This window comes from Salmo salar, chromosome 04, assembly GCF_965601325.2.
Source record: "Salmo salar chromosome 04, fSalSal1, whole genome shotgun sequence".
NCBI lineage: Eukaryota > Metazoa > Chordata > Actinopteri > Salmoniformes > Salmonidae > Salmo > Salmo salar.
Window position 1 is genome coordinate 37,861,858 of NC_138294.1, and position 22,486 is coordinate 37,884,343.

The 22,486-nt window shown below is 44.1% G+C and overlaps 38 non-coding genes across 38 annotated transcripts; all 38 read right to left on the minus strand.

Moving 5' to 3' along the window:
- Positions 1–236: 236 nt before the first annotated feature.
- Positions 237–318, minus strand: trnas-gcu (transfer RNA serine (anticodon GCU)). The gene has a single exon. It is a non-coding gene; the product is annotated as a tRNA-Ser (tRNA).
- Positions 319–797: 479 nt separating this feature from the next.
- Positions 798–879, minus strand: trnas-gcu (transfer RNA serine (anticodon GCU)). The gene has a single exon. It is a non-coding gene; the product is annotated as a tRNA-Ser (tRNA).
- Positions 880–1,358: 479 nt separating this feature from the next.
- On the minus strand, positions 1,359–1,440 carry trnas-gcu (transfer RNA serine (anticodon GCU)). Its single transcript has one exon. It is a non-coding gene; the product is annotated as a tRNA-Ser (tRNA).
- Positions 1,441–1,918: 478 nt separating this feature from the next.
- trnas-gcu (transfer RNA serine (anticodon GCU)) lies at positions 1,919–2,000 on the minus strand. The gene has a single exon. It is a non-coding gene; the product is annotated as a tRNA-Ser (tRNA).
- A 479-nt stretch (positions 2,001–2,479) lies between these two features.
- Positions 2,480–2,561, minus strand: trnas-gcu (transfer RNA serine (anticodon GCU)). Its single transcript has one exon. It is a non-coding gene; the product is annotated as a tRNA-Ser (tRNA).
- A 479-nt stretch (positions 2,562–3,040) lies between these two features.
- On the minus strand, positions 3,041–3,122 carry trnas-gcu (transfer RNA serine (anticodon GCU)). Its single transcript has one exon. It is a non-coding gene; the product is annotated as a tRNA-Ser (tRNA).
- Positions 3,123–3,601: 479 nt separating this feature from the next.
- On the minus strand, positions 3,602–3,683 carry trnas-gcu (transfer RNA serine (anticodon GCU)). The gene has a single exon. It is a non-coding gene; the product is annotated as a tRNA-Ser (tRNA).
- Positions 3,684–4,162: 479 nt separating this feature from the next.
- Positions 4,163–4,244, minus strand: trnas-gcu (transfer RNA serine (anticodon GCU)). The gene has a single exon. It is a non-coding gene; the product is annotated as a tRNA-Ser (tRNA).
- Positions 4,245–4,722: 478 nt separating this feature from the next.
- On the minus strand, positions 4,723–4,804 carry trnas-gcu (transfer RNA serine (anticodon GCU)). The gene has a single exon. It is a non-coding gene; the product is annotated as a tRNA-Ser (tRNA).
- Positions 4,805–5,846: 1,042 nt separating this feature from the next.
- trnas-gcu (transfer RNA serine (anticodon GCU)) lies at positions 5,847–5,928 on the minus strand. Its single transcript has one exon. It is a non-coding gene; the product is annotated as a tRNA-Ser (tRNA).
- Positions 5,929–6,408: 480 nt separating this feature from the next.
- On the minus strand, positions 6,409–6,490 carry trnas-gcu (transfer RNA serine (anticodon GCU)). The gene has a single exon. It is a non-coding gene; the product is annotated as a tRNA-Ser (tRNA).
- Positions 6,491–6,968: 478 nt separating this feature from the next.
- Positions 6,969–7,050, minus strand: trnas-gcu (transfer RNA serine (anticodon GCU)). Its single transcript has one exon. It is a non-coding gene; the product is annotated as a tRNA-Ser (tRNA).
- A 479-nt stretch (positions 7,051–7,529) lies between these two features.
- Positions 7,530–7,612, minus strand: trnar-ucu (transfer RNA arginine (anticodon UCU)). The gene has a single exon. It is a non-coding gene; the product is annotated as a tRNA-Arg (tRNA).
- A 477-nt stretch (positions 7,613–8,089) lies between these two features.
- trnas-gcu (transfer RNA serine (anticodon GCU)) lies at positions 8,090–8,171 on the minus strand. The gene has a single exon. It is a non-coding gene; the product is annotated as a tRNA-Ser (tRNA).
- A 477-nt stretch (positions 8,172–8,648) lies between these two features.
- Positions 8,649–8,730, minus strand: trnas-gcu (transfer RNA serine (anticodon GCU)). Its single transcript has one exon. It is a non-coding gene; the product is annotated as a tRNA-Ser (tRNA).
- Positions 8,731–9,208: 478 nt separating this feature from the next.
- Positions 9,209–9,290, minus strand: trnas-gcu (transfer RNA serine (anticodon GCU)). The gene has a single exon. It is a non-coding gene; the product is annotated as a tRNA-Ser (tRNA).
- Positions 9,291–9,769: 479 nt separating this feature from the next.
- Positions 9,770–9,851, minus strand: trnas-gcu (transfer RNA serine (anticodon GCU)). Its single transcript has one exon. It is a non-coding gene; the product is annotated as a tRNA-Ser (tRNA).
- A 478-nt stretch (positions 9,852–10,329) lies between these two features.
- trnas-gcu (transfer RNA serine (anticodon GCU)) lies at positions 10,330–10,411 on the minus strand. Its single transcript has one exon. It is a non-coding gene; the product is annotated as a tRNA-Ser (tRNA).
- A 478-nt stretch (positions 10,412–10,889) lies between these two features.
- On the minus strand, positions 10,890–10,971 carry trnas-gcu (transfer RNA serine (anticodon GCU)). The gene has a single exon. It is a non-coding gene; the product is annotated as a tRNA-Ser (tRNA).
- A 478-nt stretch (positions 10,972–11,449) lies between these two features.
- Positions 11,450–11,531, minus strand: trnas-gcu (transfer RNA serine (anticodon GCU)). The gene has a single exon. It is a non-coding gene; the product is annotated as a tRNA-Ser (tRNA).
- A 478-nt stretch (positions 11,532–12,009) lies between these two features.
- trnas-gcu (transfer RNA serine (anticodon GCU)) lies at positions 12,010–12,091 on the minus strand. The gene has a single exon. It is a non-coding gene; the product is annotated as a tRNA-Ser (tRNA).
- Positions 12,092–12,569: 478 nt separating this feature from the next.
- trnas-gcu (transfer RNA serine (anticodon GCU)) lies at positions 12,570–12,651 on the minus strand. Its single transcript has one exon. It is a non-coding gene; the product is annotated as a tRNA-Ser (tRNA).
- Positions 12,652–13,130: 479 nt separating this feature from the next.
- On the minus strand, positions 13,131–13,212 carry trnas-gcu (transfer RNA serine (anticodon GCU)). Its single transcript has one exon. It is a non-coding gene; the product is annotated as a tRNA-Ser (tRNA).
- Positions 13,213–13,691: 479 nt separating this feature from the next.
- Positions 13,692–13,773, minus strand: trnas-gcu (transfer RNA serine (anticodon GCU)). Its single transcript has one exon. It is a non-coding gene; the product is annotated as a tRNA-Ser (tRNA).
- A 478-nt stretch (positions 13,774–14,251) lies between these two features.
- Positions 14,252–14,333, minus strand: trnas-gcu (transfer RNA serine (anticodon GCU)). Its single transcript has one exon. It is a non-coding gene; the product is annotated as a tRNA-Ser (tRNA).
- Positions 14,334–14,812: 479 nt separating this feature from the next.
- Positions 14,813–14,894, minus strand: trnas-gcu (transfer RNA serine (anticodon GCU)). The gene has a single exon. It is a non-coding gene; the product is annotated as a tRNA-Ser (tRNA).
- A 478-nt stretch (positions 14,895–15,372) lies between these two features.
- On the minus strand, positions 15,373–15,454 carry trnas-gcu (transfer RNA serine (anticodon GCU)). The gene has a single exon. It is a non-coding gene; the product is annotated as a tRNA-Ser (tRNA).
- Positions 15,455–15,934: 480 nt separating this feature from the next.
- Positions 15,935–16,016, minus strand: trnas-gcu (transfer RNA serine (anticodon GCU)). The gene has a single exon. It is a non-coding gene; the product is annotated as a tRNA-Ser (tRNA).
- A 479-nt stretch (positions 16,017–16,495) lies between these two features.
- trnas-gcu (transfer RNA serine (anticodon GCU)) lies at positions 16,496–16,577 on the minus strand. Its single transcript has one exon. It is a non-coding gene; the product is annotated as a tRNA-Ser (tRNA).
- Positions 16,578–17,058: 481 nt separating this feature from the next.
- trnas-gcu (transfer RNA serine (anticodon GCU)) lies at positions 17,059–17,140 on the minus strand. Its single transcript has one exon. It is a non-coding gene; the product is annotated as a tRNA-Ser (tRNA).
- Positions 17,141–17,619: 479 nt separating this feature from the next.
- On the minus strand, positions 17,620–17,701 carry trnas-gcu (transfer RNA serine (anticodon GCU)). Its single transcript has one exon. It is a non-coding gene; the product is annotated as a tRNA-Ser (tRNA).
- Positions 17,702–18,180: 479 nt separating this feature from the next.
- trnas-gcu (transfer RNA serine (anticodon GCU)) lies at positions 18,181–18,262 on the minus strand. The gene has a single exon. It is a non-coding gene; the product is annotated as a tRNA-Ser (tRNA).
- A 481-nt stretch (positions 18,263–18,743) lies between these two features.
- trnas-gcu (transfer RNA serine (anticodon GCU)) lies at positions 18,744–18,825 on the minus strand. The gene has a single exon. It is a non-coding gene; the product is annotated as a tRNA-Ser (tRNA).
- A 479-nt stretch (positions 18,826–19,304) lies between these two features.
- Positions 19,305–19,386, minus strand: trnas-gcu (transfer RNA serine (anticodon GCU)). Its single transcript has one exon. It is a non-coding gene; the product is annotated as a tRNA-Ser (tRNA).
- A 479-nt stretch (positions 19,387–19,865) lies between these two features.
- On the minus strand, positions 19,866–19,947 carry trnas-gcu (transfer RNA serine (anticodon GCU)). Its single transcript has one exon. It is a non-coding gene; the product is annotated as a tRNA-Ser (tRNA).
- A 480-nt stretch (positions 19,948–20,427) lies between these two features.
- Positions 20,428–20,509, minus strand: trnas-gcu (transfer RNA serine (anticodon GCU)). Its single transcript has one exon. It is a non-coding gene; the product is annotated as a tRNA-Ser (tRNA).
- A 478-nt stretch (positions 20,510–20,987) lies between these two features.
- trnas-gcu (transfer RNA serine (anticodon GCU)) lies at positions 20,988–21,069 on the minus strand. The gene has a single exon. It is a non-coding gene; the product is annotated as a tRNA-Ser (tRNA).
- Positions 21,070–21,550: 481 nt separating this feature from the next.
- trnas-gcu (transfer RNA serine (anticodon GCU)) lies at positions 21,551–21,632 on the minus strand. The gene has a single exon. It is a non-coding gene; the product is annotated as a tRNA-Ser (tRNA).
- Positions 21,633–22,486: the final 854 nt, after the last annotated feature.

Below are 22,486 nucleotides of genomic sequence, written 5' to 3' on the forward strand. Positions count from 1 at the left end.
TATCATTCGCTCTAGGAGTGTGCAGGGATTCTATATTCATGTGGGGCCATGCAAGAGAAGAAATAAAAAAAACATTTGCGAAGAGGTTGGTTTTCCAATCTACACATGTAGTTCATCGCCTTCACCACTCAGATACCAAGTTCTGTGCTCTTGCGGTGGCACTCGGCCATCTTACCAATGTTTGCGTAAGTCAAAATCTTACAGTGCCATAAAAAGGTCTTAATTTTTTGTTTGCTCGATGAGGATGGGATTCAAACCCATGCATGCAGAGCACAATGGATTAGCAGTCCATCGGCTTAACCACTCGGCCACCTCATCCGTTGGTACGTAAGTGGCAGTTGCCCCCACAAATTGTAGTTGCTGTATGTAAACCCATGATTGAAATCGATGAAAGTTAGGCATTGCAACGGCAGAGCCATGTGTCGATCCCATCGAGACATTTAACAAATGTGTTGTCAGGCTGAGTGGTCTAAAGTGCTTGATTAAGTGTGTGGAGGTGTCGGTTCAAATCCCACTGTTGAGGTTGCCCTTGGTAAAGCTATTCTTCAATACCTGAATCTTATCATTCGCTCTAGGAGTGTGCAGGGATTCTATATTCATGTGGGGCCATGCAAGAGAAGAAATAAAAAAAACATTTGCGAAGAGGTTGGTTTTCCAATCTACACATGTAGTTCATCGCCTTCACCACTCAGATACCAAGTTCTGTGCTCTTGCGGTGGCACTCGGCCATCTTACCAATGTTTGCGTAAGTCAAAATCTTACAGTGCCATAAAAATGGTCTTAATTTTTGGTTTGCTCGATGAGGATGGGATTCGAACACATGCATGCAGAGCAAAATGGATTAGCAGTCCATCGCCTTAACCACTCAGCCACCTCATCCGTTGATACATAAGTGGCAGTTGCCCCCACAAATTGTAGTTGCTGTATGTAAACCCATGATTGAAATCAATGAAAGTTAGGCATTGCAACGACAGAGCCATGTGTCGATCCCATCGAGACATTTAACAAATGTGTTGTCAGGCTGAGTGGTCTAAAGTGCTTGATTAAGTGTGTGGAGGTGTCGGTTCAAATCCCACCGTTGAGGTTGCCCTTGGTAAAGCTATTCTTCAATACCTGAATCTTATCAGGCGCTCTAGGAGTGTGCAGGGATTCTATATTCATGTGGGGCCATGCAAGAGAAGAAATAAAAAAAACATTTGCGAAGAGGTTGGTTTTCCAATCTACACATGTAGTTCATCGCCTTCACCACTCAGACACCAAATTCTGTGCTCATGCGGTGGCAGTCGGCCATCTTACCAATGTTTGCGTAAGTCAAAATCTTACAGTGCCATAAAAAAGGTCTTATATTTTTGGTTGCTCGATGAGGATGGGATACGAACCCATGCATTCAGAGCACAATGGATTAGCAGTCCATCGCCTTAACCACTCGGCCACCTCATCCGTTTGTACACAGGTGGTATTTCCCCCCACAAACTGCAGTTGCTGTATGTAAACCCATGATTGAATTCGATGAAAGTTAGGCATTGCAACGGCAGGGCCATATGTCCATCCCATCGAGACATTTAACAAATGTGTTGTCAGGCTGAGTGGTCTAAAGTGCTTGATTAAGTGTGTGGAGGTGTCGGTTCAAATCCCACCGTTGAGGTTGCCCTTGGTAAAGCTATTCTTCAATACCTGAATATTATCAGTTGCTCTAGGAGTGTGCAGGGATTCTATATTCATGTGGGGCCATGCAAGATAAGAAATAAAAAAAAAAATTGCGAAGAGGTTTGTTTTCCAATCTACACATGTAGTTCAACACCTTCACCACTCAGATACCAAGTTCTGTGCTCTTGCTGTGGCAGTCGGCCATCTTACCAATGTTTGCGTAAGTCAAAATCTTACAGTGCCATAAAAAGGTCTTAATTTTTTGTTTGCTCGATGAGGATGGGATTCAAACCCATGCATGCAGAGCACAATGGATTAGCAGTCCATCGGCTTAACCACTCGGCCACCTCATCCGTTGGTACATAAGTGGCAGTTGCCCCCACAAATTGTAGTTGCTGTATGTAAACCCATGATTGAAATCGATGAAAGTTAGGCATTGCAACGGCAGAGCCATGTGTCGATCCCATCGAGACATTTAACAAATGTGTTGTCAGGCTGAGTGGTCTAAAGTGCTTGATTAAGTGTGTGGAGGTGTCGGTTCAAATCCCACTGTTGAGGTTGCCCTTGGTAAAGCTATTCTTCAATACCTGAATCTTATCAGTCGCTCTAGGAGTGTGCAGGGATTCTATATTCATGTGGGGCCATGCAAGAGAAGAAATAAAAAAAACATTTGCGAAGAGGTTGGTTTTCCAATCTACACATGTAGTTCATTGCCTTCACCACTCAGATACCAAGTTCTGTGCTCTTGCGGTGGCACTCGGCCATCTTACCAATGTTTGCGTAAGTCAAAATCTTACAGTGCCATAAAAAAGGTCTTATTTTTTTGGTTGCTCGATGAGGATGGGATTCGAACCCATGCATGCAGAGCACAATGGATTAGCAGTCCATCGCCTTAACCACTCGACCACCTTATCCGCTGGTACACAAGTGGCAGTTGCCCCCACAAACTGTAGTTGCTGTATGTAAACCCATGATTGAAATCGATGAAAGTTAGGCATTGCAACCGCAGGGCCATGTGTCCATCCCATCGAGACATTTAACAAATGTGTTGTCAGGCTGAGTGGTCTAAAGTGCTTGATTAAGTGTGTGGAGGTGTCGGTTCAAATCCCACCGTTGAGGTTGCCCTTGGTAAAGCTATTCTTCAATACCTGAATCTTATCTGTTGCTCTAGGAGTGTGCAGGGATTTGATATTCATGTGGGGCCATGCAAGAGAAGAAATAAAAAAAACATTTGCGAAGAGGTTGGTTTTCCAATCTACACATGTAGTTCATTGCCTTCACCACTCAGATACCAAGTTCTGTGCTCTTGCGGTGGCAGTCGGCCATCTTACCAATGTTTGCGTAAGTCAAAATCTTACAGTGCCATAAAAAATGTCTTATTTTTTTGGTTGCTCGATGAGGATGGGATTCGAACCCACGCATGCAGAGCACAATGGATTAGCAGTCCATCACCTTAACCACTCGGACACCTCATCCAAAGGTACATATGTGGCAGTTGCCCCCACAAATTGTAGTTGCTGTATGTAAACCCATGATTGAAATCAATGAAAGTTAGGCATTGCAACGGCAGAGCCATGTGTCGATCCCATCGAGACGTTTAACAAATGTGTTGTCAGGCTGAGTGGTCTAAAGTGCTTGATTAAGTGTGTGGAGGTGTCGGTTCAAATCCCACCGTTGAGGTTGCCCTTGGTAAAGCTATTCTTCAATACCTGAATCTTATCAGTTGCTCTAGTAGTGTGCAGGGATTCGATATTCATGTGGGGCCATGCAAGAGAAGAAATAAAAAAAAAATTTGCGAAGAGGTTGGTTTTCCAATCTACACATGTAGTTCATTGCCTTCACCACTCAGATACCAAGTTCTGTGCTCTTGCGGTGGCAGTCGGCCATCTTACCAATGTTTGCGTAAGTCAAAATCTTACAGTGCCATAAAAAAAGTCTTATTTTTTTGGTTGCTCGATGAGGATGGGATTCGAACCCACGCATGCAGAGCACAATGGATTAGCAGTCCATCACCTTAACCACTCGGCCACCTCATCCGAAGGTACATATGTGGCAGTTGCCCCCACAAATTGTAGTTGCTGTATGTAAACCCATGATTGAAATCAATGAAAGTTAGGCATTGCAACGGCAGAGCCATGTGTCGATCCCATCGAGACGTTTAACAAATGTGTTGTCAGGCTGAGTGGTCTAAAGTGCTTGATTAAGTGTGTGGAGGTGTCGGTTCAAATCCCACCGTTGAGGTTGCCCTTGGTAAAGCTATTCTTCAATACCTGAATCTTATCAGTCGCTCTAGGAGTGTGCAGGGATTCTATATTCATGTGGGGCCATGCAAGAGAAGAAATAAAAAAAAACATTTGCGAAGAGGTTGGTTTTGCAATCTACACATGTAGTTCATCACCTTCACTACTCAGACACCAAATTCTGTGCTCATGCGGTGGCAGTCGGCCATCTTACCAATGTTTGCGTAAGTCAAAATCTTACAGTGCCATAAAAAAGGTCCTTTTTTTTGGTTGCTCGATGAGGATGGGATTCAAACCCATGCATGCAGAGCACAATGGATTAGCAGTCCATCGCCTTAACCACTCGGCCACCTCATCCGTTGGTACATAAGTGGCAGTTGCCCCCACAAATTGTAGTTGCTGTATGTAAACCCATGTTTGAAATCAATGAAAGTTAGGCATTGCAACGGCAGAGCCATGTGTCGATCCCATCGAGACATTTAACAAATGTGTTGTCAGGCTGAGTGGTCTAAAGTGCTTGATTAAGTGTGTGGAGGTGTCGGTTCAAATCCCACCGTTGAGGTTGCCCTTGGTAAAGCTATTCTTCAATACCTGAATCTTATCAGTCGCTCTAGGAGTGTGCAGGGATTCTATATTCATGTGGGGCCATGCAAGAGAAGAAATAAAAAAAACATTTGCGAAGAGGTTGGTTTTCCAATCTACACATGTAGTGCATCGCCTTCACCACTCAGATACCAAGTTCTGTGCTCATGCGGTGGCAGTCGGCCATCTTACCAATGTTTGCGTAAGTCAAAATCGTACAGTGCCATAAAAAAGGTCTTTTTTTTTGATTGCTCGATGAGGATGGGATTCGAACCCATGCATGCAGAGCACAATGGATTAGCAGTCCATCGCCTTAACCACTCGGCCACCTCATCCATTTGTAAACATGTGGTATTTCCCCCCACAAACTGCAGTTGCTGTATGTAAACCCATGATTGAAATCGATGAAAGTTAGGCATTGCAACGGCAGGGCCATGTGTCCATCCCATCGAGACATTTAACAAATGTGTTGTCAGGCTGAGTGGTCTAAAGTGCTTGATTAAGTGTGTGGAGGTGTCGGTTCAAATCCCACCGTTGAGGTTGCCCTTGGTAAAGCTATTCTTCAATACCTGAATCTTATCAGTCGCTCTAGGAGTGTGCAGGGATTCTATATTCATGTGGGGCCATGCAAGAGAAGAAATAAAAAAAACATTTGCGAAGAGGTTGGTTTTCCAATCTACACATGTAGTTCATCACCTTCACCACTCAGACACCAAGTTCTGTGCTCATGCGGTGGCAGTCGGCCATCTTACCAATGTTTGCGTAAGTCAAAATCTTACAGTGCCATAAAAAAGGTCTTATATTTTTGGTTGCTCGATGATGATGGGATTCGAAACCATGCATGCAGAGCACAATGAATTAGCAGTCCATCAACCTTAACCACACGGCCACCTCATCCGTTGGTACATAAGTGGCAGTTGCCCCCACAAATTGTAGTTGCTGTACGTAAACCCATGATTGAAATCAATGAAAGTTAGCCATTGCAACGGCAGAGCCATGTGTCGATCCCATCGAGACATTTAACAAATGTGTTGTCAGGCTGAGTGGTCTAAAGTGCTTGATTAAGTGTGTGGAGGTGTCGGTTCAAATCCCACCGTTGAGGTTGCCCTTGGTAAAGCTATTCTTCATTACCTGAATCTTATCAGTTGCTCTAGGAGTGTGCAGGGATTCTATATTCATGTGGGGCCATGCAAGAGAACAAATAAAAAAAAACATTTGCGAAGAGGTTGGTTTTCCAATCTACACATGTAGTTCATCGCCTTCACCACTCAGATACCAAGATCTGTGCTCTTGCGGTGGCAGTCGGCCATCTTACCAATGTTTGCGTAAGTCAAAATCTTACAGTGCCATAAAAAAGGTCTTAATTTTTTGTTTGCTCGATGAGGATGGGATTCGAACCCATGCATGCAGAGCACAATGGATTAGCAGTCCATCGCCTTAACCACTCGGCCACCTCATCCGTTGGTACATAAGTGGCAGTTGCCCCCACAAATTGTAGTTGCTGTATGTAAACCCATGATTGAAATCAATGAAAGTTAGGCATTGCAACGGCAGAGCCATGTGTCGATCCCATCGAGACATTTAACAAATGTGTTGTCAGGCTGAGTGGTCTAAAGTGCTTGATTAAGTGTGTGGAGGTGTCGGTTCAAATCCCACCGTTGAGGTTGCCCTTGGTAAAGCTATTCTTCAATACCTGAATCTTATCAGTCGCTCTAGGAGTGTGCAGGGATTCTATATTCATGTGGGGCCATGCAAGAGAAGAAATTAAAAAAAACATTTGCGAAGAGGTTGGTTTTCCAATCTACACATGTAGTTCATCACCTTCACCACTCAGACACCAAGTTCTGTGCTCATGCGGTGGCAGTCGGCCATCTTACCAATGTTTGCGTAAGTCAAAATCTTACAGTGCCATAAAAAAGGTCTTATATTTTTGGTTGCTCGATGATGATGGGATACGAACCCATGCATTCAGAGAACAATGGATTAGCAGTCCATCGCCTTAACCACTCGGCCACCTCATCCATTTGTAAACATGTGGTATTTTCCCCCACAAACTGCAGTTGCTGTATGTAAACCCATGATTGAAATCGATGAAAGTTAGGCATTGCAACGGCAGGGCCATGTGTCCATCCCATCGAGACATTTAACAAATGTGTTATCTGGCAGAGTGGTCTAAAGTACTTGATTAGGTGTGTGGAGGTATCGGTTCAAATCCCACCGTTGAGGTTGCCCTTGGTAAAGCTATTCTTCAATACCTGAATCTTATCAGTCGCTCTAGGAGTGTGCAGGGATTCTATATTCATGTGGGGCCATGCAAGAGAAGAAATAAAAAAAACATTTGCGAAGAGGTTGGTTTTCCAATCTACACATGTAGTGCATCGCCTTCACCACTCAGATACCAAGTTCTGTGCTCATGCGGTGGCAGTCGGCCATCTTACCAATGTTTGCGTAAGTCAAAATCGTACAGTGCCATAAAAAAGGTCCTTTTTTTTGATTGCTCGATGAGGATGGGATTCGAACCCATGCATGCAGAGCACAATGGATTAGCAGGCCATCGCCTTAACCACTCGGCCACCTCATCCATTTGTAAACATGTGGTATTTTCCCCCACAAACTGCAGTTGCTGTATGTAAACCCATGATTGAAATCGATGAAAGTTAGGCATTGCAACGGCAGTGCCATGTGTCCATCCCATCGAGACATTTAACAAATGTGTTGTCAGGCTGAGTGGTCTAAAGTGCTTGATTAAGTGTGTGGAGGTGTCGGTTCAAATCCCACCGTTGAGGTTGCCCTTGGTAAAGCTATTCTTCAATACCTGAATCTTATCAGTCGCTCTAGGATTGTGCAGTGATTCTATATTCATGTGGGGCCATGCAAGAGAAGAAATAAAAAAAACATTTGCGAAGAGGTTGGTTTTCCAATCTACACATGTAGTTCATCACCTTCACCACTCAGACACCAAGTTCTGTGCTCATGCGGTGGCAGTCGGCCATCTTACCAATGTTTGCGTAAGTCAAAATCTTACAGTGCCATAAAAAAGGTCTTATATTTTTGGTTGCTCGATGAGGATGGGATACGAACCCATGCATTCAGAGCACAATGGATTAGAAGTCCATCGCCTTAACCACTCGGCCACCTCAACCGTTTGTACACACGTGGTATTTTCCCCCACAAACTGCAGTTGCTGTATGTAAACCCATGATTGAATTCGATGAAAGTTAGGCATTGCAACGGCAGGGCCATGTGTCCATCCCATCGAGACATTTAACAAATGTGTTATCTGGCAGAGTGGTCTAAAGTACTTGATTAGGTGTGTGGAGGTATCGGTTCAAATCCCACCGTTGAGGTTGCCCTTGGTAAAGCTATTCTTCAATACCTGAATCTTATCAGTCGCTCTAGGAGTGTGCAGGGATTCTATATTCATGTGGGGCCATGCAAGAGAAGAAATAAAAAAAACATTTGCGAAGAGGTTGGTTTTCCAATCTACACATGTAGTGCATCGCCTTCACCACTCAGATACCAAGTTCTGTGCTCATGCGGTGGCAGTCGGCCATCTTACCAATGTTTGCGTAAGTCAAAATCGTACAGTGCCATAAGAAAGGTCTTTTTTTTTGATTGCTCGATGAGGATGGGATTCGAACCCATGCATGCAGAGCACAATGGATTAGCAGTCCATCGCCTTAACCACTCGGCCACCTCATCCATTTGTAAACATGTGGTATTTTCCCCCACAAACTGCAGTTGCTGTATGTAAACCCATGATTGAAATCGATGAAAGTTAGGCATTGCAACGGCAGAGCCATGTGTCGATCCCATCGAGACATTTAACAAATGTGTTGTCAGGCTGAGTGGTTTAAAGTGCTTGATTAAGTGTGTGGAGGTGTCGGTTCAAATCCCACCGTTGAGGTTGCCCTTGGTAAAGCTATTCTTCAATACCTGAATCTTATCAGTCGCTCTAGGAGTGTGCAGGGATTCTATATTCATGTGGGGCCATGCAAGAGAAGAAATAAAAAAACACTTGCGAAGAGGTTGGTTTTCCAATCTACACATGTAGTTCATCGCCTTCACCACTCAGATAGCAAGTTCTGTGCTCATGCGGTGGCAGTCGGCCATCTTACCAATGTTTGCGTAAGTCAAAATCGTACAGTGCCATAAAAAAGGTCTTTTTTTTTGATTGCTCGATGAGGATGGGATTCGAACCCATGCATGCAGAGCACAATGGATTAGCAGTCCATCGCCTTAACCACTCGGCCACCTCATCCATTTGTAAACATTTGGTATTTTCCCCCACAAACTGCAGTTGCTGTATGTAAACCCATGATTGAAATCCATGAAAGTTAGGCATTGCAACGGCAGGGCCATGTGTCCATCCCATCGAGACATTTAACAAATGTGTTGTCAGGCTGAGTGGTCTAAAGTGCTTGATTAAGTGTGTGGAGGTGTCGGTTCAAATCCCACCGTTGAGGTTGCCCTTGGTAAAGCTATTCTTCATTACCTGAATCTTATCAGTTGCTCTAGGAGTGTGCAGGGATTCTATATTCATGTGGGGCCATGCAAGAGAAGAAATAAAAAAACACTTGCGAAGAGGTTGGTTTTCCAATCTACACATGTAGTTCATCGCCTTCACCACTCAGATAGCAAGTTCTGTGCTCATGCGGTGGCAGTCGGCCATCTTACCAATGTTTGCGTAACTCAAAATCTTACAGTGCCATAAAAGTGGTTTTATATTTTTGGTTGCTCGATGAGGATGGGATACAAACCCATGCATTCAGAGCACAATGGATTAGCAGTCCATCGCCTTAACCACTCGGCCACCTCATCCGGTTGTACACACGTGGTATTTTCCCCCACAAACTGCAGTTGCTGTATGTAAACCCATGATTGAAATCGATGAAAGTTAGGCATTGCAACGGCAGGGCCATGTGTCCATCCCATCGAGACATTTAACAAATGTGTTGTCAGGCTGAGTGGTCTAAAGTGCTTGATTAAGTGTGTGGAGGTGTCGGTTCAAATCCCACCGTTGAGGTTGCCCTTGGTAAAGCTATTCTTCAATACCTGAATCTTATCAGTCGCTCTAGGAGTGTGCAGGGATTCTATATTCATGTGGGGCCATGCAAGAGAAGAAATAAAAAAAACATTTGCGAAGAGGTTGGTTTTCCAATCTACACATGTAGTTCATCACCTTCACCACTCAGACACCAAGTTCTGTGCTCATGCGGTGGCAGTCGGCCATCTTACCAATGTTTGCGTAAGTCAAAATCTTACAGTGCCATAAAAAAGGTCTTATATTTTTGGTTGCTCGATGATGATGGGATACAAACCCATGCATTCAGAGAACAATGGATTAGCAGTCCATCGCCTTAACCACTCGGCCACCTCATCCGTTTGTACACACGTGTTTTTTTCCCCAACAAACTGCTGTTGCTGTATGTAAACCCATGATTGAATTCGATGAAAGTTAGGCATTGCAACGGCAGGGCCATGTGTCCATCCCATCGAGACATTTAACAAATGTGTTGTCTGGCTGAGTGGTCTAAAGTGCTTGATTAAGTGTGTGGAGGTGTCGGTTCAAATCCCACCGTTGAGGTTGCCCTTGGTAAAGCTATTCTTCAATACCTGAATCTTATCAGTCGCTCTAGGAGTGTGCAGGGATTCTATATTCATGTGGGGCCATGCAAGAGAAGAAATAAAAAAAACATTTGTGAAGAGGTTGGTTTTCCAATCTACACATGTAGTTCATCGCCTTCACCACTCAGATACCAAGTTCTGTGCTCATGCGGTGGCAGTCGGCCATCTTACCAATGTTTGCGTAAGTCAAAATCATACAGTGCCATAAAAAAGGTCTTTTTTTTTGATTGCTCAATGAGGATGGGTTTCGAACCCATGCATGCAGAGCACAATGGATTAGCAGTCCATCGCCTTAACCACTCGGCCACCTCATCCAATTGTAAACATGTGGTATTTTCCCCCACAAACTGCAGTTGCTGTATGTAAACCCATAATTGAAATCAATGAAAGTTAGGCATTGCAACGGCAGAGCCATGTGTCGATCCCATCGAGACATTTAACAAATGTGTTGTCAGGCTGAGTGGTCTAAAGTGCTTGATTAAGTGTGTGGAGGTGTCGGTTCAAATCCCACCGTTGAGGTTGCCCTTGGTAAAGCTATTCTTCAATACCTGAATCTTATCAGTCGCTCTAGGAGTGTGCAGGGATTCTATATTCATGTGGGGCCATGCAAGAGAAGAAATAAAAAAACACTTGCGAAGAGGTTGGTTTTCCAATCTACACATGTAGTTCATCGCCTTCACCACTCAGATAGCAAGTTCTGTGCTCATGCGGTGGCAGTCGGCCATCTTACCAATGTTTGCGTAAGTCAAAATCTTACAGTGCCATAAAAGAGGTCTTATATTTTTGGTTGCTCGATGAGGATGGGATACGAACCCATGCATTCAGAGCACAATGGATTAGCAGGCCATCGCCTTAACCACTCGGCCACCTCATCCGTTTGTACACACGTGGTATTTTCCCCCACAAACTGCAGTTGCTGTATGTAAACCCATGATTGAAATCGATGAAAGTTAGGCATTGCAACGGCAGGGCCATGTGTCCATCCCATCGAGACATTTAACAAATGTGTTGTCAGGCTGAGTGGTCTAAAGTGCTTGATTAAGTGTGTGGAGGTGTCGGTTCAAATCCCACCGTTGAGGTTGCCCTTGGTAAAGCTATTCTTCAATACCTGAATCTTATCAGTCGCTCTAGGAGTGTGCAGGGATTCTATATTCATGTGGGGCCATGCAAGAGAAGAAATAAAAAAAACATTTGTGAAGAGGTTGGTTTTCCAATCTACACATGTAGTTCATCGCCTTCACCACTCAGATACCAAGTTCTGTGCTCATGCGGTGGCAGTCGGCCATCTTACCAATGTTTGCGTAAGTCAAAATCATACAGTGCCATAAAAAAGGTATTTTTTTTTGATTGCTCAATGAGGATGGGTTTTGAACCCATGCATGCAGAGCACAATGGATTAGCAGTCCATCGCCTTAACCACTCGGCCACCTCATCCAATTGTAAACATGTGGTATTTTCCCCCACAAACTGCAGTTGCTGTATGTAAACCCATGATTGAAATCGATGAAAGTTAGGCATTGCAACGGCAGGGCCATGTGTCCATCCCATCGAGACATTTAACAAATGTGTTGTCAGGCTGAGTGGTCTAAAGTGCTTGATTAAGTGTGTGGAGGTGTCGGTTCAAATCCCACCGTTGAGGTTGCCCTTGGTAAAGCTATTCTTCAATACCTGAATCTTATCAGTCGCTCTAGGAGTGTGCAGGGATTCTATATTCATGTGGGGCCATGCAAGAGAAGAAATAAAAAAACACTTGCGAAGAGGTTGGTTTTCCAATCTACACATGTAGTTCATCGCCTTCACCACTCAGATAGCAAGTTTTGTGCTCATGCGGTGGCAGTCGGCCATCTTACCAATGTTTGCGTAAGTCAAAATCTTACAGTGCCATAAAAGAGGTCTTATATTTTTGGTTGCTCGATGAGGATGGGATACGAACCCATGCATTCAGAGCACAATGGATTAGCAGTCCATCGCCTTAACCACTCGGCCACCTCATCCGTTTGTACACACGTGGTATTTTCCCCCACAAACTGCAGTTGCTGTATGTAAACCCATGATTGAAATCGATGAAAGTTAGGCATTGCAACGGCAGGGCCATGTGTCCATCCCATCGAGACATTTAACAAATGTGTTGTCAGGCTGAGTGGTCTAAAGTGCTTGATTAAGTGTGTGGAGGTGTCGGTTCAAATCCCACCGTTGAGGTTGCCCTTGGTAAAGCTATTCTTCAATACCTGAATCTTATCAGTCGCTCTAGGAGTGTGCAGGGATTCTATATTCATGTGGGGCCATGCAAGAGAAGAAATAAAAAAAACATTTGCGAAGAGGTTGGTTTTCCAATCTACACATGTAGTTCATCGCCTTCACCACTCAGATACCAAGTTCTGTGCTCTTGCGGTGGCAGTCGGCCATCTTACCAATGTTTGCGTAAGTCAAAATCATACAGTGCCATATAAAAGGTCTTTTTTTTTGATTGCTCAATGAGGATGGGTTTCGAACCCATGCATGCAGAGCACAATGGATTAGCAGTCCATCGCCTTAACCACTCGGCCACCTCATCCAATTGTAAACATGTGGTATTTTCCCCCACAAACTGCAGTTGCTGTATGTAAACCCATGATTGAAATCGATGAAAGTTAGGCATTGCAACGGCAGGGCCATGTGTCCATCCCATCGAGACATTTAACAAATGTGTTGTCAGGCTGAGTGGTCTAAAGTGCTTGATTAAGTGTGTGGAGGTGTCGGTTCAAATCCCACCGTTGAGGTTGCCCTTGGTAAAGCTATTCTTCATTACCTGAATCTTATCAGTTGCTCTAGGAGTGTGCAGGGATTCTATATTCATGTGGGGCCATGCAAGAGAACAAATAAAAAAAAACATTTGCGAAGAGGTTGGTTTTCCAATCTACACATGTAGTTCATCGCCTTCACCACTCAGATACCAAGATCTGTGCTCTTGCGGTGGCAGTCAGCCATCTTACCAATGTTTGCGTAAGTCAAAATCTTACAGTGCCATAAAAATGTCTTAATTTTTTGTTTGCTCGATGAGGATGGGATTCGAACCCATGCATGCAGAGCACAATGGATTAGCAGTCCATCGCCTTAACCACTCGGCCACCTCATCCGTTGGTACATAAGTGGCAGTTGCCCCCACAAATTGTAGTTGCTGTATGTAAACCCATGATTGAAATCAATGAAAGTTAGGCATTGCAACGGCAGAGCCATGTGTCGATCCCATCGAGACATTTAACAAATGTGTTGTCAGGCTGAGTGGTCTAAAGTGCTTGATTAAGTGTGTGGAGGTGTCGGTTCAAATCCCACCGTTGAGGTTGCCCTTGGTAAAGCTATTCTTCAATACCTGAATCTTATCAGTCGCTCTAGGAGTGTGCAGGGATTCTATATTCATGTGGGGCCATGCAAGAGAAGAAATAAAAAAAACATTTGCGAAGAGGTTGGTTTTCCAATCTACACATGTAGTTCATCACCTTCACCACTCAGACACCAAGTTCTGTGCTCATGCGGTGGCAGTCGGCCATCTTACCAATGTTTGCATAAGTCAAAATCTTACAGTGCCATAAAAAAGGTCTTATATTTTTGGTTGCTCGATGATGATGGGATACGAACCCATGCATTCAGAGAACAATGGATTAGCAGTCCATCGCCTTAACCACTCGGCCACCTCATCCGTTTGTACACACGTGTTTTTTCCCCCAACAAACTGCTGTTGCTGTATGTAAACCCATGATTGAATTCGATGAAAGTTAGGCATTGCAACGGCAGGGCCATGTGTCCATCCCATCGAGACATTTAACAAATGTGTTGTCTGGCTGAGTGGTCTAAAATGCTTGATTAAGTGTGTGGAGGTGTCGGTTCAAATCCCACCGTTGAGGTTGCCCTTGGTAAAGCTATTCTTCAATACCTGAATCTTATCAGTCGCTCTAGGAGTGTGCAGGGATTCTATATTCATGTGGGGCCATGCAAGAGAAGAAATAAAAAAAACACTTGCGAAGAGGTTGGTTTTCCAATCTACACATGTAGTTCATCGCCTTCACCACAAAGATACCAAGTTCTGTGCTCATGCGGTGGCAGTCGGCCATCTTACCAATGTTTGCGTAAGTCAAAATCGTACAGTGCCATAAAAAAGGTCTTTTTTTTTGATTGCTCGATGAGGATGGGATTCGAACCCATGCATGCAGAGCACAATGGATTAGCAGTCCATCGCCTTAACCACTCGGCCACCTCATCCGTTGGTACATAAGTGGCAGTTGCCCCCACAAATTGTAGTTGCTGTATGTAAACCCATGATTGAAATCAATGAAAGTTAGGCATTGCAACGGCAGAGCCATGTGTCGATCCCATCGAGACATTTAACAAATGTGTTGTCAGGCTGAGTGGTCTAAAGTGCTTGATTAAGTGTGTGGAGGTGTCGGTTCAAATCCCACCGTTGAGGTTGCCCTTGGTAAAGCTATTCTTCAATACCTGAATCTTATCAGTCGCTCTAGGAGTGTGCAGGGATTCTATATTCATGTGGGGCCATGCAAGAGAAGAAATAAAAAAAACATTTGCGAAGAGGTTGGTTTTCCAATCTACACATGTAGTTCATCACCTTCACCACTCAGACACCAAGTTCTGTGCTCATGCGGTGGCAGTCGGCCATCTTACCAATGTTTGCGTAAGTGAAATTCTTACAGTGCCATAAAAATGGTCTTATATTTTTGGTTGCTCGATGAGGATGGGATACGAACCCATGCATTCAGAGCACTATGGATCAGCAGTCCATCGCCTTAACCACTCGGCCACCTCATCCATTTGTACACACGTGGTATTTTCCCCCACAAACTGCAGTTGCTGTATGTAAACCCATGATTGAATTCGATGAAAGTTAGGCATTGCAACGGCAGGGCCATGTGTCCATCCCATCGAGACATTTAACAAATTTGTTGTCAGGCTGAGTGGTCTAAAGTGCTTGATTAACTGTGTGGAGGTGTCGGTTCAAATCCCACCGTTGAGGTTGCCCTTGGTAAAGCTATTCTTCAATAGCTGAATCTTATCAGTCGCTCTAGGAGTGTGCAGGGATTCTATATTCATGTGGGGCCATGCAAGAGAAGAAATAAAAAAAACATTTGCGAAGAGGTTGGTTTTCCAATCTACACATGTAGTTCATCGCCTTCACCACTCAGATACCAAGTTCTGTGCTCATGCGGTGGCAGTCGGCCATCTTACCAATGTTTGCGTAAGTCAAAATCGTACAGTGCTACAAAAAATGTCTTTTTTTTTTATTGCTCGATGAGGATCGGATTCGAACCCATGCATGCAGAGCACAATGGATTAGCAGTCCATCGCCTTAACCACTCGGCCACCTCATCCATTTGTAAACATGTGGTATTTTCCCCCACAAACTGCAGTTGCTGTATGTAAACCCATGATTGAAATCGATGAAAGTTAGGCATTGCAACGGCAGGGCCATGTGTCCATCCCATCGAGACATTTAACAAATGTGTTGTCAGGCTGAGTGGTCTAAAGTGCTTGATTAAGTGTGTGGAGGTGTCGGTTCAAATCCCACCGTTGAGGTTGCCCTTGGTAAAGCGATTCTTCATTACCTGAATCTTATCAGTTGCTCTAGGAGTGTGCAGGGATTCTATATTCATGTGGGGCCATGCAAGAGAACAAATAAAAAAAAACATTTGCGAAGAGGTTGGTTTTCCAATCTACACATGTAGTTCATCGCCTTCACCACTCAGATACCAAGATCTGTGCTCTTGCGGTGGCAGTCGGCCATCTTACCAATGTTTGCGTAAGTCAAAATCTTACAGTGCCATAAAAAAGGTCTTAATTTTTTGTTTGCTCGATGAGGTTGGGATTCAAACCCATGCATGCAGAGCACAATGGATTAGCAGTCCAGCGCCTTAACCACTCGGCCACCTCATCCGTTGGTACATAAGTGGCAGTTGCCCCCACAAATTGTAGTTGCTGTATGTAAACCCCTGATTGAAATCAATGAAAGTTAGGCATTGCAACGGCAGAGCCATGTGTCGATCCCATCGAGACATTTAACAAATGTGTTGTCAGGCTGAGTGGTCTAAAGTGCTTGATTAAGTGTGTGGAGGTGTCGGTTCAAATCCCACCGTTGAGGTTGCCCTTGGTAAAGCTATTCTTCAATACCTGAATCTTATCAGTCGCTCTAGGAGTGTGCAGGGATTCTATATTCATGTGGGGCTATGCAAGAGAAGAAATAAAAAAAACATTTGCGAAGAGGTTGGTTTTCCAATCTACACATGTAGTTCATCACCTTCACCACTCAGACACCAAGTTCTGTGCTCATGCGGTGGCAGTCGGCCATCTTACCAATGTTTGCGTAAGTCAAATTCTTACAGTGCCATAAAAAAGGTCTTATATTTTTGGTTGCTCGATGAGGATGGGATACGAACCCATGCATTCAGAGCACAATGGATTAGCAGTCCATCGCCTTAACCACTCGGCCACCTCATCCGTTTGTACACACGTGGTATTTTCCCCCACAAACTGCAGTTGCTGTATGTAAACCCATGATTGAAATCGATGAAAGTTAGGCATTGCAACGGCAGGGCCATGTGTCCATCCCATCGAGACATTTAACAAATGTGTTGTCAGGCTGAGTGGTCTAAAGTGCTTGATTAAGTGTGTGGAGGTGTCGGTTCAAATCCCACCGTTGAGGTTGCCCTTGGTAAAGCTATTCTTCATTACCTGAATCTTATCAGTTGCTCTAGGAGTGTGCAGGGATTCTATATTCATGTGGGGCCATGCAAGAGAACAAATTAAAAAAAACATTTGCGAAGAGGTTGGTTTTCCAATCTACACATGTAGTTCATCGCCTTCACCACTCAGATACCAAGATCTGTGCTCTTGCGGTGGCAGTCGGCAATCTTACCAATGTTTGCGTAAGTCAAAATCTTACAGTGCCATAAAAAAAGGTCTTAATTTTTTGTTTGCTCGATGAGGATGGGATTCGAACCCATGCATGCAGAGCACAATGGATTAGCAGTCCATCGCCTTAACCACTTGGCCACCTCATCCGTTGGTACATAAGTGGCAGTTGCCCCCACAAATTGTAGTTGCTGTATGTAAACCCATGATTGAAATCAATGAAAGTTAGGCATTGCAACGGCAGAGCCATGTGTCGATCCCATCGAGACATTTAACAAATGTGTTGTCAGGCTGAGTGGTCTAAAGTGCTTGATTAAGTGTGTGGAGGTGTCGGTTCAAATCCCACCGTTGAGGTTGCCCTTGGTAAAGCTATTCTTCAATACCTGAATCTTATCAGTCGCTCTAGGAGTGTGCAGGGATTCTATATTCATGTGGGGCCATGCAAGAGAAGAAATAAAAAAAACATTTGCGAAGAGGTTGGTTTTCCAATCTACACATGTAGTTCATCACCTTCACCACTCAGACACCAAGTTCTGTGCTCATGCGGTGGCAGTCGGCCATCTTACCAATGTTTGCGTAAGTCAAATTCTTACAGTGCCATAAAAAAAGTCTTATATTTTTGGTTGCTCGATGAGGATGGGATAGGAACCCATGCGTTCAGAGCACAATGGATTAGCAGTCCATCGCCTTAACCACTCGGCCACCTCATCCGTTTGTACACATGTGGTATTTTCCCCAACAAACTGCTGTTGCTGTATGTAAACCCATGATTGAATTCGATGAAAGTTAGGCATTGCAACGGCAGGGCCATGTGTCCATCCCATCGAGACATTTAACAAATGTGTTGTCTGGCTGAGTGGTCTAAAGTGCTTGATTAAGTGTGTGGAGGTGTCGGTTCAAATCCCACCGTTGAGGTTGCCCATGGTAAAGCTATTCTTCAATACCTGAATCTTATCAGTCGCTCTAGGAGTGTGCAGGGATTCTATATTCATATGGGGCCCTGCAAGAGAAGTAATAAAAAAAACATTTGCAAAGAGGTTCGTTTTTCAAACTACACATGTAGTTCATCGCCTTCACCACTCAGATACCAAGTTCTGTGCTCATGCGGTGGCAGTCGGCCATCTTACCAATGTTTGCGTAAGTCAAAATCGTGCAGTGCGATAGAAAAGGTCTTTTTTTTTTGATTGCTCAATGAGGATGGGATTCGAACCCATGCATTCAGAGCACAATGAATTAGCAGTCCATCGCCTTAACCACTCGGCCACCTCATCCGTTTGTACACACATGGTATTTTCCCCCACAAACTGCAGTTGCTGTATGTAAACCCATGATTGAAATCGATGAAAGTTAGGCATTGCAACGGCAGGGCCATGTGTCCATCCCATCGAGACATTTAACAAATGTGTTGTCAGGCTGAGTGGTCTAAAGTGCTTGATTAAGTGTGTGGAGGTGTCGGTTCAAATCCCACCGTTGAGGTTGCCCTTGGTAAAGCTATTCTTCATTACCTGAATCTCATCAGTTGCTCTAGGAGTGTGCAGGGATTCTATATTCATGTGGGGCCATGCAAGAGAACAAATAAAAAAAAAACATTTGCGAAGAGGTTGGTTTTCCAATCTACACATGTAGTTCATCGCCTTCACCACTCAGATACCAAGATCTGTGCTCTTGCGGTGGCAGTCGGCCATCTTACCAATGTTTGCGTAAGTCAAAATCTTAAAGTGCCACAAAAAAGATCTTAATTTTTTGTTTGCTCGATGAGGATGGGATTCGAACCTATGCATGCAGAGCACAATGGATTAGCAGTCCATCGCCTTAACCACTTGGCCACCTCATCCGTTGGTACATAAGTGGCAGTTGCCCACACAAATTGTAGTTGCTGTATGTAAACCCATGATTGAAATCAATGAAAGTTAGGCATTGCAACGGCAGAGCCATGTGTCGATCCCATCGAGACATTTAACAAATGTGTTGTCAGGCTGAGTGGTCTAAAGTGCTTGATTAAGTGTGTGGAGGTGTCGGTTCAAATCCCACCGTTGAGGTTGCCCTTGGTAAAGCTATTATTCAATACCTGAATCTTATCAGTCGCTCTAGGAGTGTGCAGGGATTCTATATTCATGTGGGGCCATGCAAGAGAAGAAATAAAAAATACATTTGCGAAGAGGTTGGTTTTCCAATCTACACATGTAGTTCATCACCTTCACCACTCAGACACCAAGTTCTGTGTTCATGCGGTGGCAGTCGGCCATCTTACCAACGTTTGCGTAAGTCAAATTCTTACAGTGCCATAAAAATGGTCTTATATTTTTGGTTGCTCGATGAGGATGGGATACGAACCCATGCATTCAGAGCACTATGGATCAGCAGTTCATCGCCTTAACCACTCGGCCACCTCATCCATTTGTACACACGTGGTATTTTCCCCCACAAACTGCAGTTGCTGTATGTAAACCCATGATTGAATTCGATGAAAGTTAGGCATTGCAACGGCAGGGCCATGTGTCGATCCCATCGAGACATTTAACAAATTTGTTGTCAGGCTGAGTGGTCTAAAGTGCTTGATTAAGTGTGTGGAGGTGTCGGTTCAAATCCCACCGTTGAGGTTGCCCTTGGTAAAGCTATTCTTCAATACCTGAATCTTATCAGTCGCTCTAGGAGTGTGCATGGATTCTATATTCATGTGGGGCCATGCAAGAGAAGAAATAAAAAAAACATTTGCGAAGAGGTTGGTTTTCCAATATACACATGTAGTTCATCACCTTCACCACTCAGACACCAAGTTCTGTGCTCATGCGGTGGCAGTCGGCCATCTTACCAATGTTTGCGTAAGTCAAATTCTTACACTGCCATAAAAAAGGTCTTATATTTTTGGTTGCTCGATGAGGATGGGATACGAACCCATGCATTCAGAGCACAATGGATTAGCAGTCCTTCGCCTTAACCACTCGGCCACCTCATCCGTTTGTACACACGTGGTATTTTCCCCCACAAACTGCAGTTGCTGTATGTAAACCCATGATTGAAATCGATGAAAGTTAGGCATTGCAACGGCAGGGCCATGTGTCCATCCCATCGAGACATTTAACAAATGTGTTGTCAGGCTGAGTGGTCTAAAGTGCTTGATTAAGTGTGTGGAGGTGTTGGTTCAAATCCCACCGTTGAGGTTGCCCTTGGTAAAGCTATTCTTCATTACCTGAATCTTATCAGTTGCTCTAGGAGTGTGCAGGGATTCTATATTCATGTGGGGCCATGAAAGAGAACAAATAAAAAAAAACATTTGCGAAGAGGTTGGTTTTCCAATCTACACATGTAGTTCATCGCCTTCACCACTCAGATACCAAGATCTGTGCTCTTGCGGTGGCAGTCGGCCATCTTACCAATGTTTGCGTAAGTCAAAATCTTACAGTGCCATAAAAAAGGTCTTAATTTTTTGTTTGCTCGATGAGGATGGGATTCGAACCCATGCATGCAGAGCACAATGGATTAGCAGTCAATCGCCTTAACCACTCGGCCACCTCATCCGTTGGTACACAAGTGGCAGTTGCCCCCACAAATTGTAGTTGCTGTATGTAAACCCATGATTGAAATCAATGAAAGTTAGGCATTGCAACGGCAGAGCCATGTGTCGATCCCATCGAGACATTTAACAAATGTGTTGTCAGGCTGAGTGGTCTAAAGTGCTTGATTAAGTGTGTGGAGGTGTCGGTTCAAATCCCACCGTTGAGGTTGCCCTTGGTAAAGCTATTCTTCAATACCTGAATCTTATCAGTCGCTCTAGGAGTGTGCAGGGATTCTATATTCATGTGGAGCCATGCAAGATAAGAAATAAAAAAAACATTTGCGAAGAGGTTGGTTTTCCAATCTACACATGTAGTTCATCACCTTCACCACTCAGACACCAAGTTCTGTGCTCATGCGGTGGCAGTCGGCCATCTTACCAATGTTTGCGTAAGTCAAAATCGTACAGTGCCATAAAAAAGGTCTTTTTTTTTTATTGCTCAATGAGGATGGGATTCGAACCCATGAATGCAGAGCACAATGGATTAGCAGTCCATCGCCTTAACCACTCGGCCACCTCATCCATTTGTAAACATGTGGTATTTTCCCCCACAAACTGCAGTTGCTGTATGTAAACCCATGATTGAAATCGATGAAAGTTAGGCATTGCAACGGCAGGGCCATGTGTCCATCCCATCGAGACATTTAACAAATGTGTTGTCAGGCTGAGTGGTCTAAAGTGCTTGATAGAGTGTGTTTAGAGGTGTCGGTTCAAATCCCACCGTTGAGGTTGCCCTTGGTAAAGCTATTCTTCATTACCTGAATCTTATCAGTCGCTCTAGGAGTGTGCAGGGATTCTATATTCATGTGGGGCCATGCAAGAGAAGAAATAAAAAAAACATTTGCGAAGAGGTTGGTTTTCCAATCTACACATGTAGTTCATCGCCTTCACCACTCAGATACCAAGTTCTGTGCTCATGCGGTGGCAGTCGGCCATCTTACCAATGTTTGCGTAAGTCAAAATCGTACAGTGCCATAAAAATAGTCTTATTTTTTTGATTGCTCGATGAGGATGGGATTCGAACCCATGCATGCAGAGCACAATGGATTAGCAGTCCATCGCCTTAACCACTCAGCCACCTCATCCATTTGCAAACATGTGGTATTTTCCCCCACAAACTGCAGTTGCTGTATGTAAACCCATGATTGAAATCGATGAAAGTTAGGCATTGCAACGGCAGGGCCATGTGTCCATCCCATCGAGACATTTAACAAATGTGTTGTCAGGCTGAGTGGTCTAAAGTGCTTGATTAAGTGTGTGGAGGTGTCGGTTCAAATCATAACCGTTGAGGTTGCCCTTGGTAAAGCTATTCTTCATTACCTGAATCTTATCAGTTGCTCTAGGAGTGTGCAGGGATTCTATATTCATGTGGGGCCATGCAAGAGAACAAATAAAAAAAAACATTTGCGAAGAGGTTGGTTTTCCAATCTACACATGTAGTTCATAGCCTTCACCACTCAGATACCAAGATCTGTGCTCTTGCGTTGGCAGTCGGCCATCTTACCAATGTTTGCGTAAGTCAAAATCTTACAGTGCCATAAAAAAGGTCTTAATTTTTTGTTTGCTCGATGAGGATGGTATTCGAAACCATGCATGCAGAGCACAATGGATTAGCAGTCCATGCATTAACCACTCGGCCACCTCATCCTTTGGTAAATAAGTGGCAGTTGCCCCCACAAATTGTAGTTGCTGTATGTAAACCCATGATTGAAATCAATGAAAGTTAGGCATTGCAACGGCAGAGCCATGTGTCGATCCCATCGAGGCATTTAACAAATGTGTTGTCAGGCTGAGTGGTCTAAAGTGCTTGATTAAGTGTGTGGAGGTGTCGGTTCAAATCCCACCGTTGAGGTTGCCCTTGGTAAAGCTATTCTTCAATACCTGAATCTTATCAGTTGCTCTAGGAGTGTGCAGGGATTCTATATTCATGTGGGGCCAT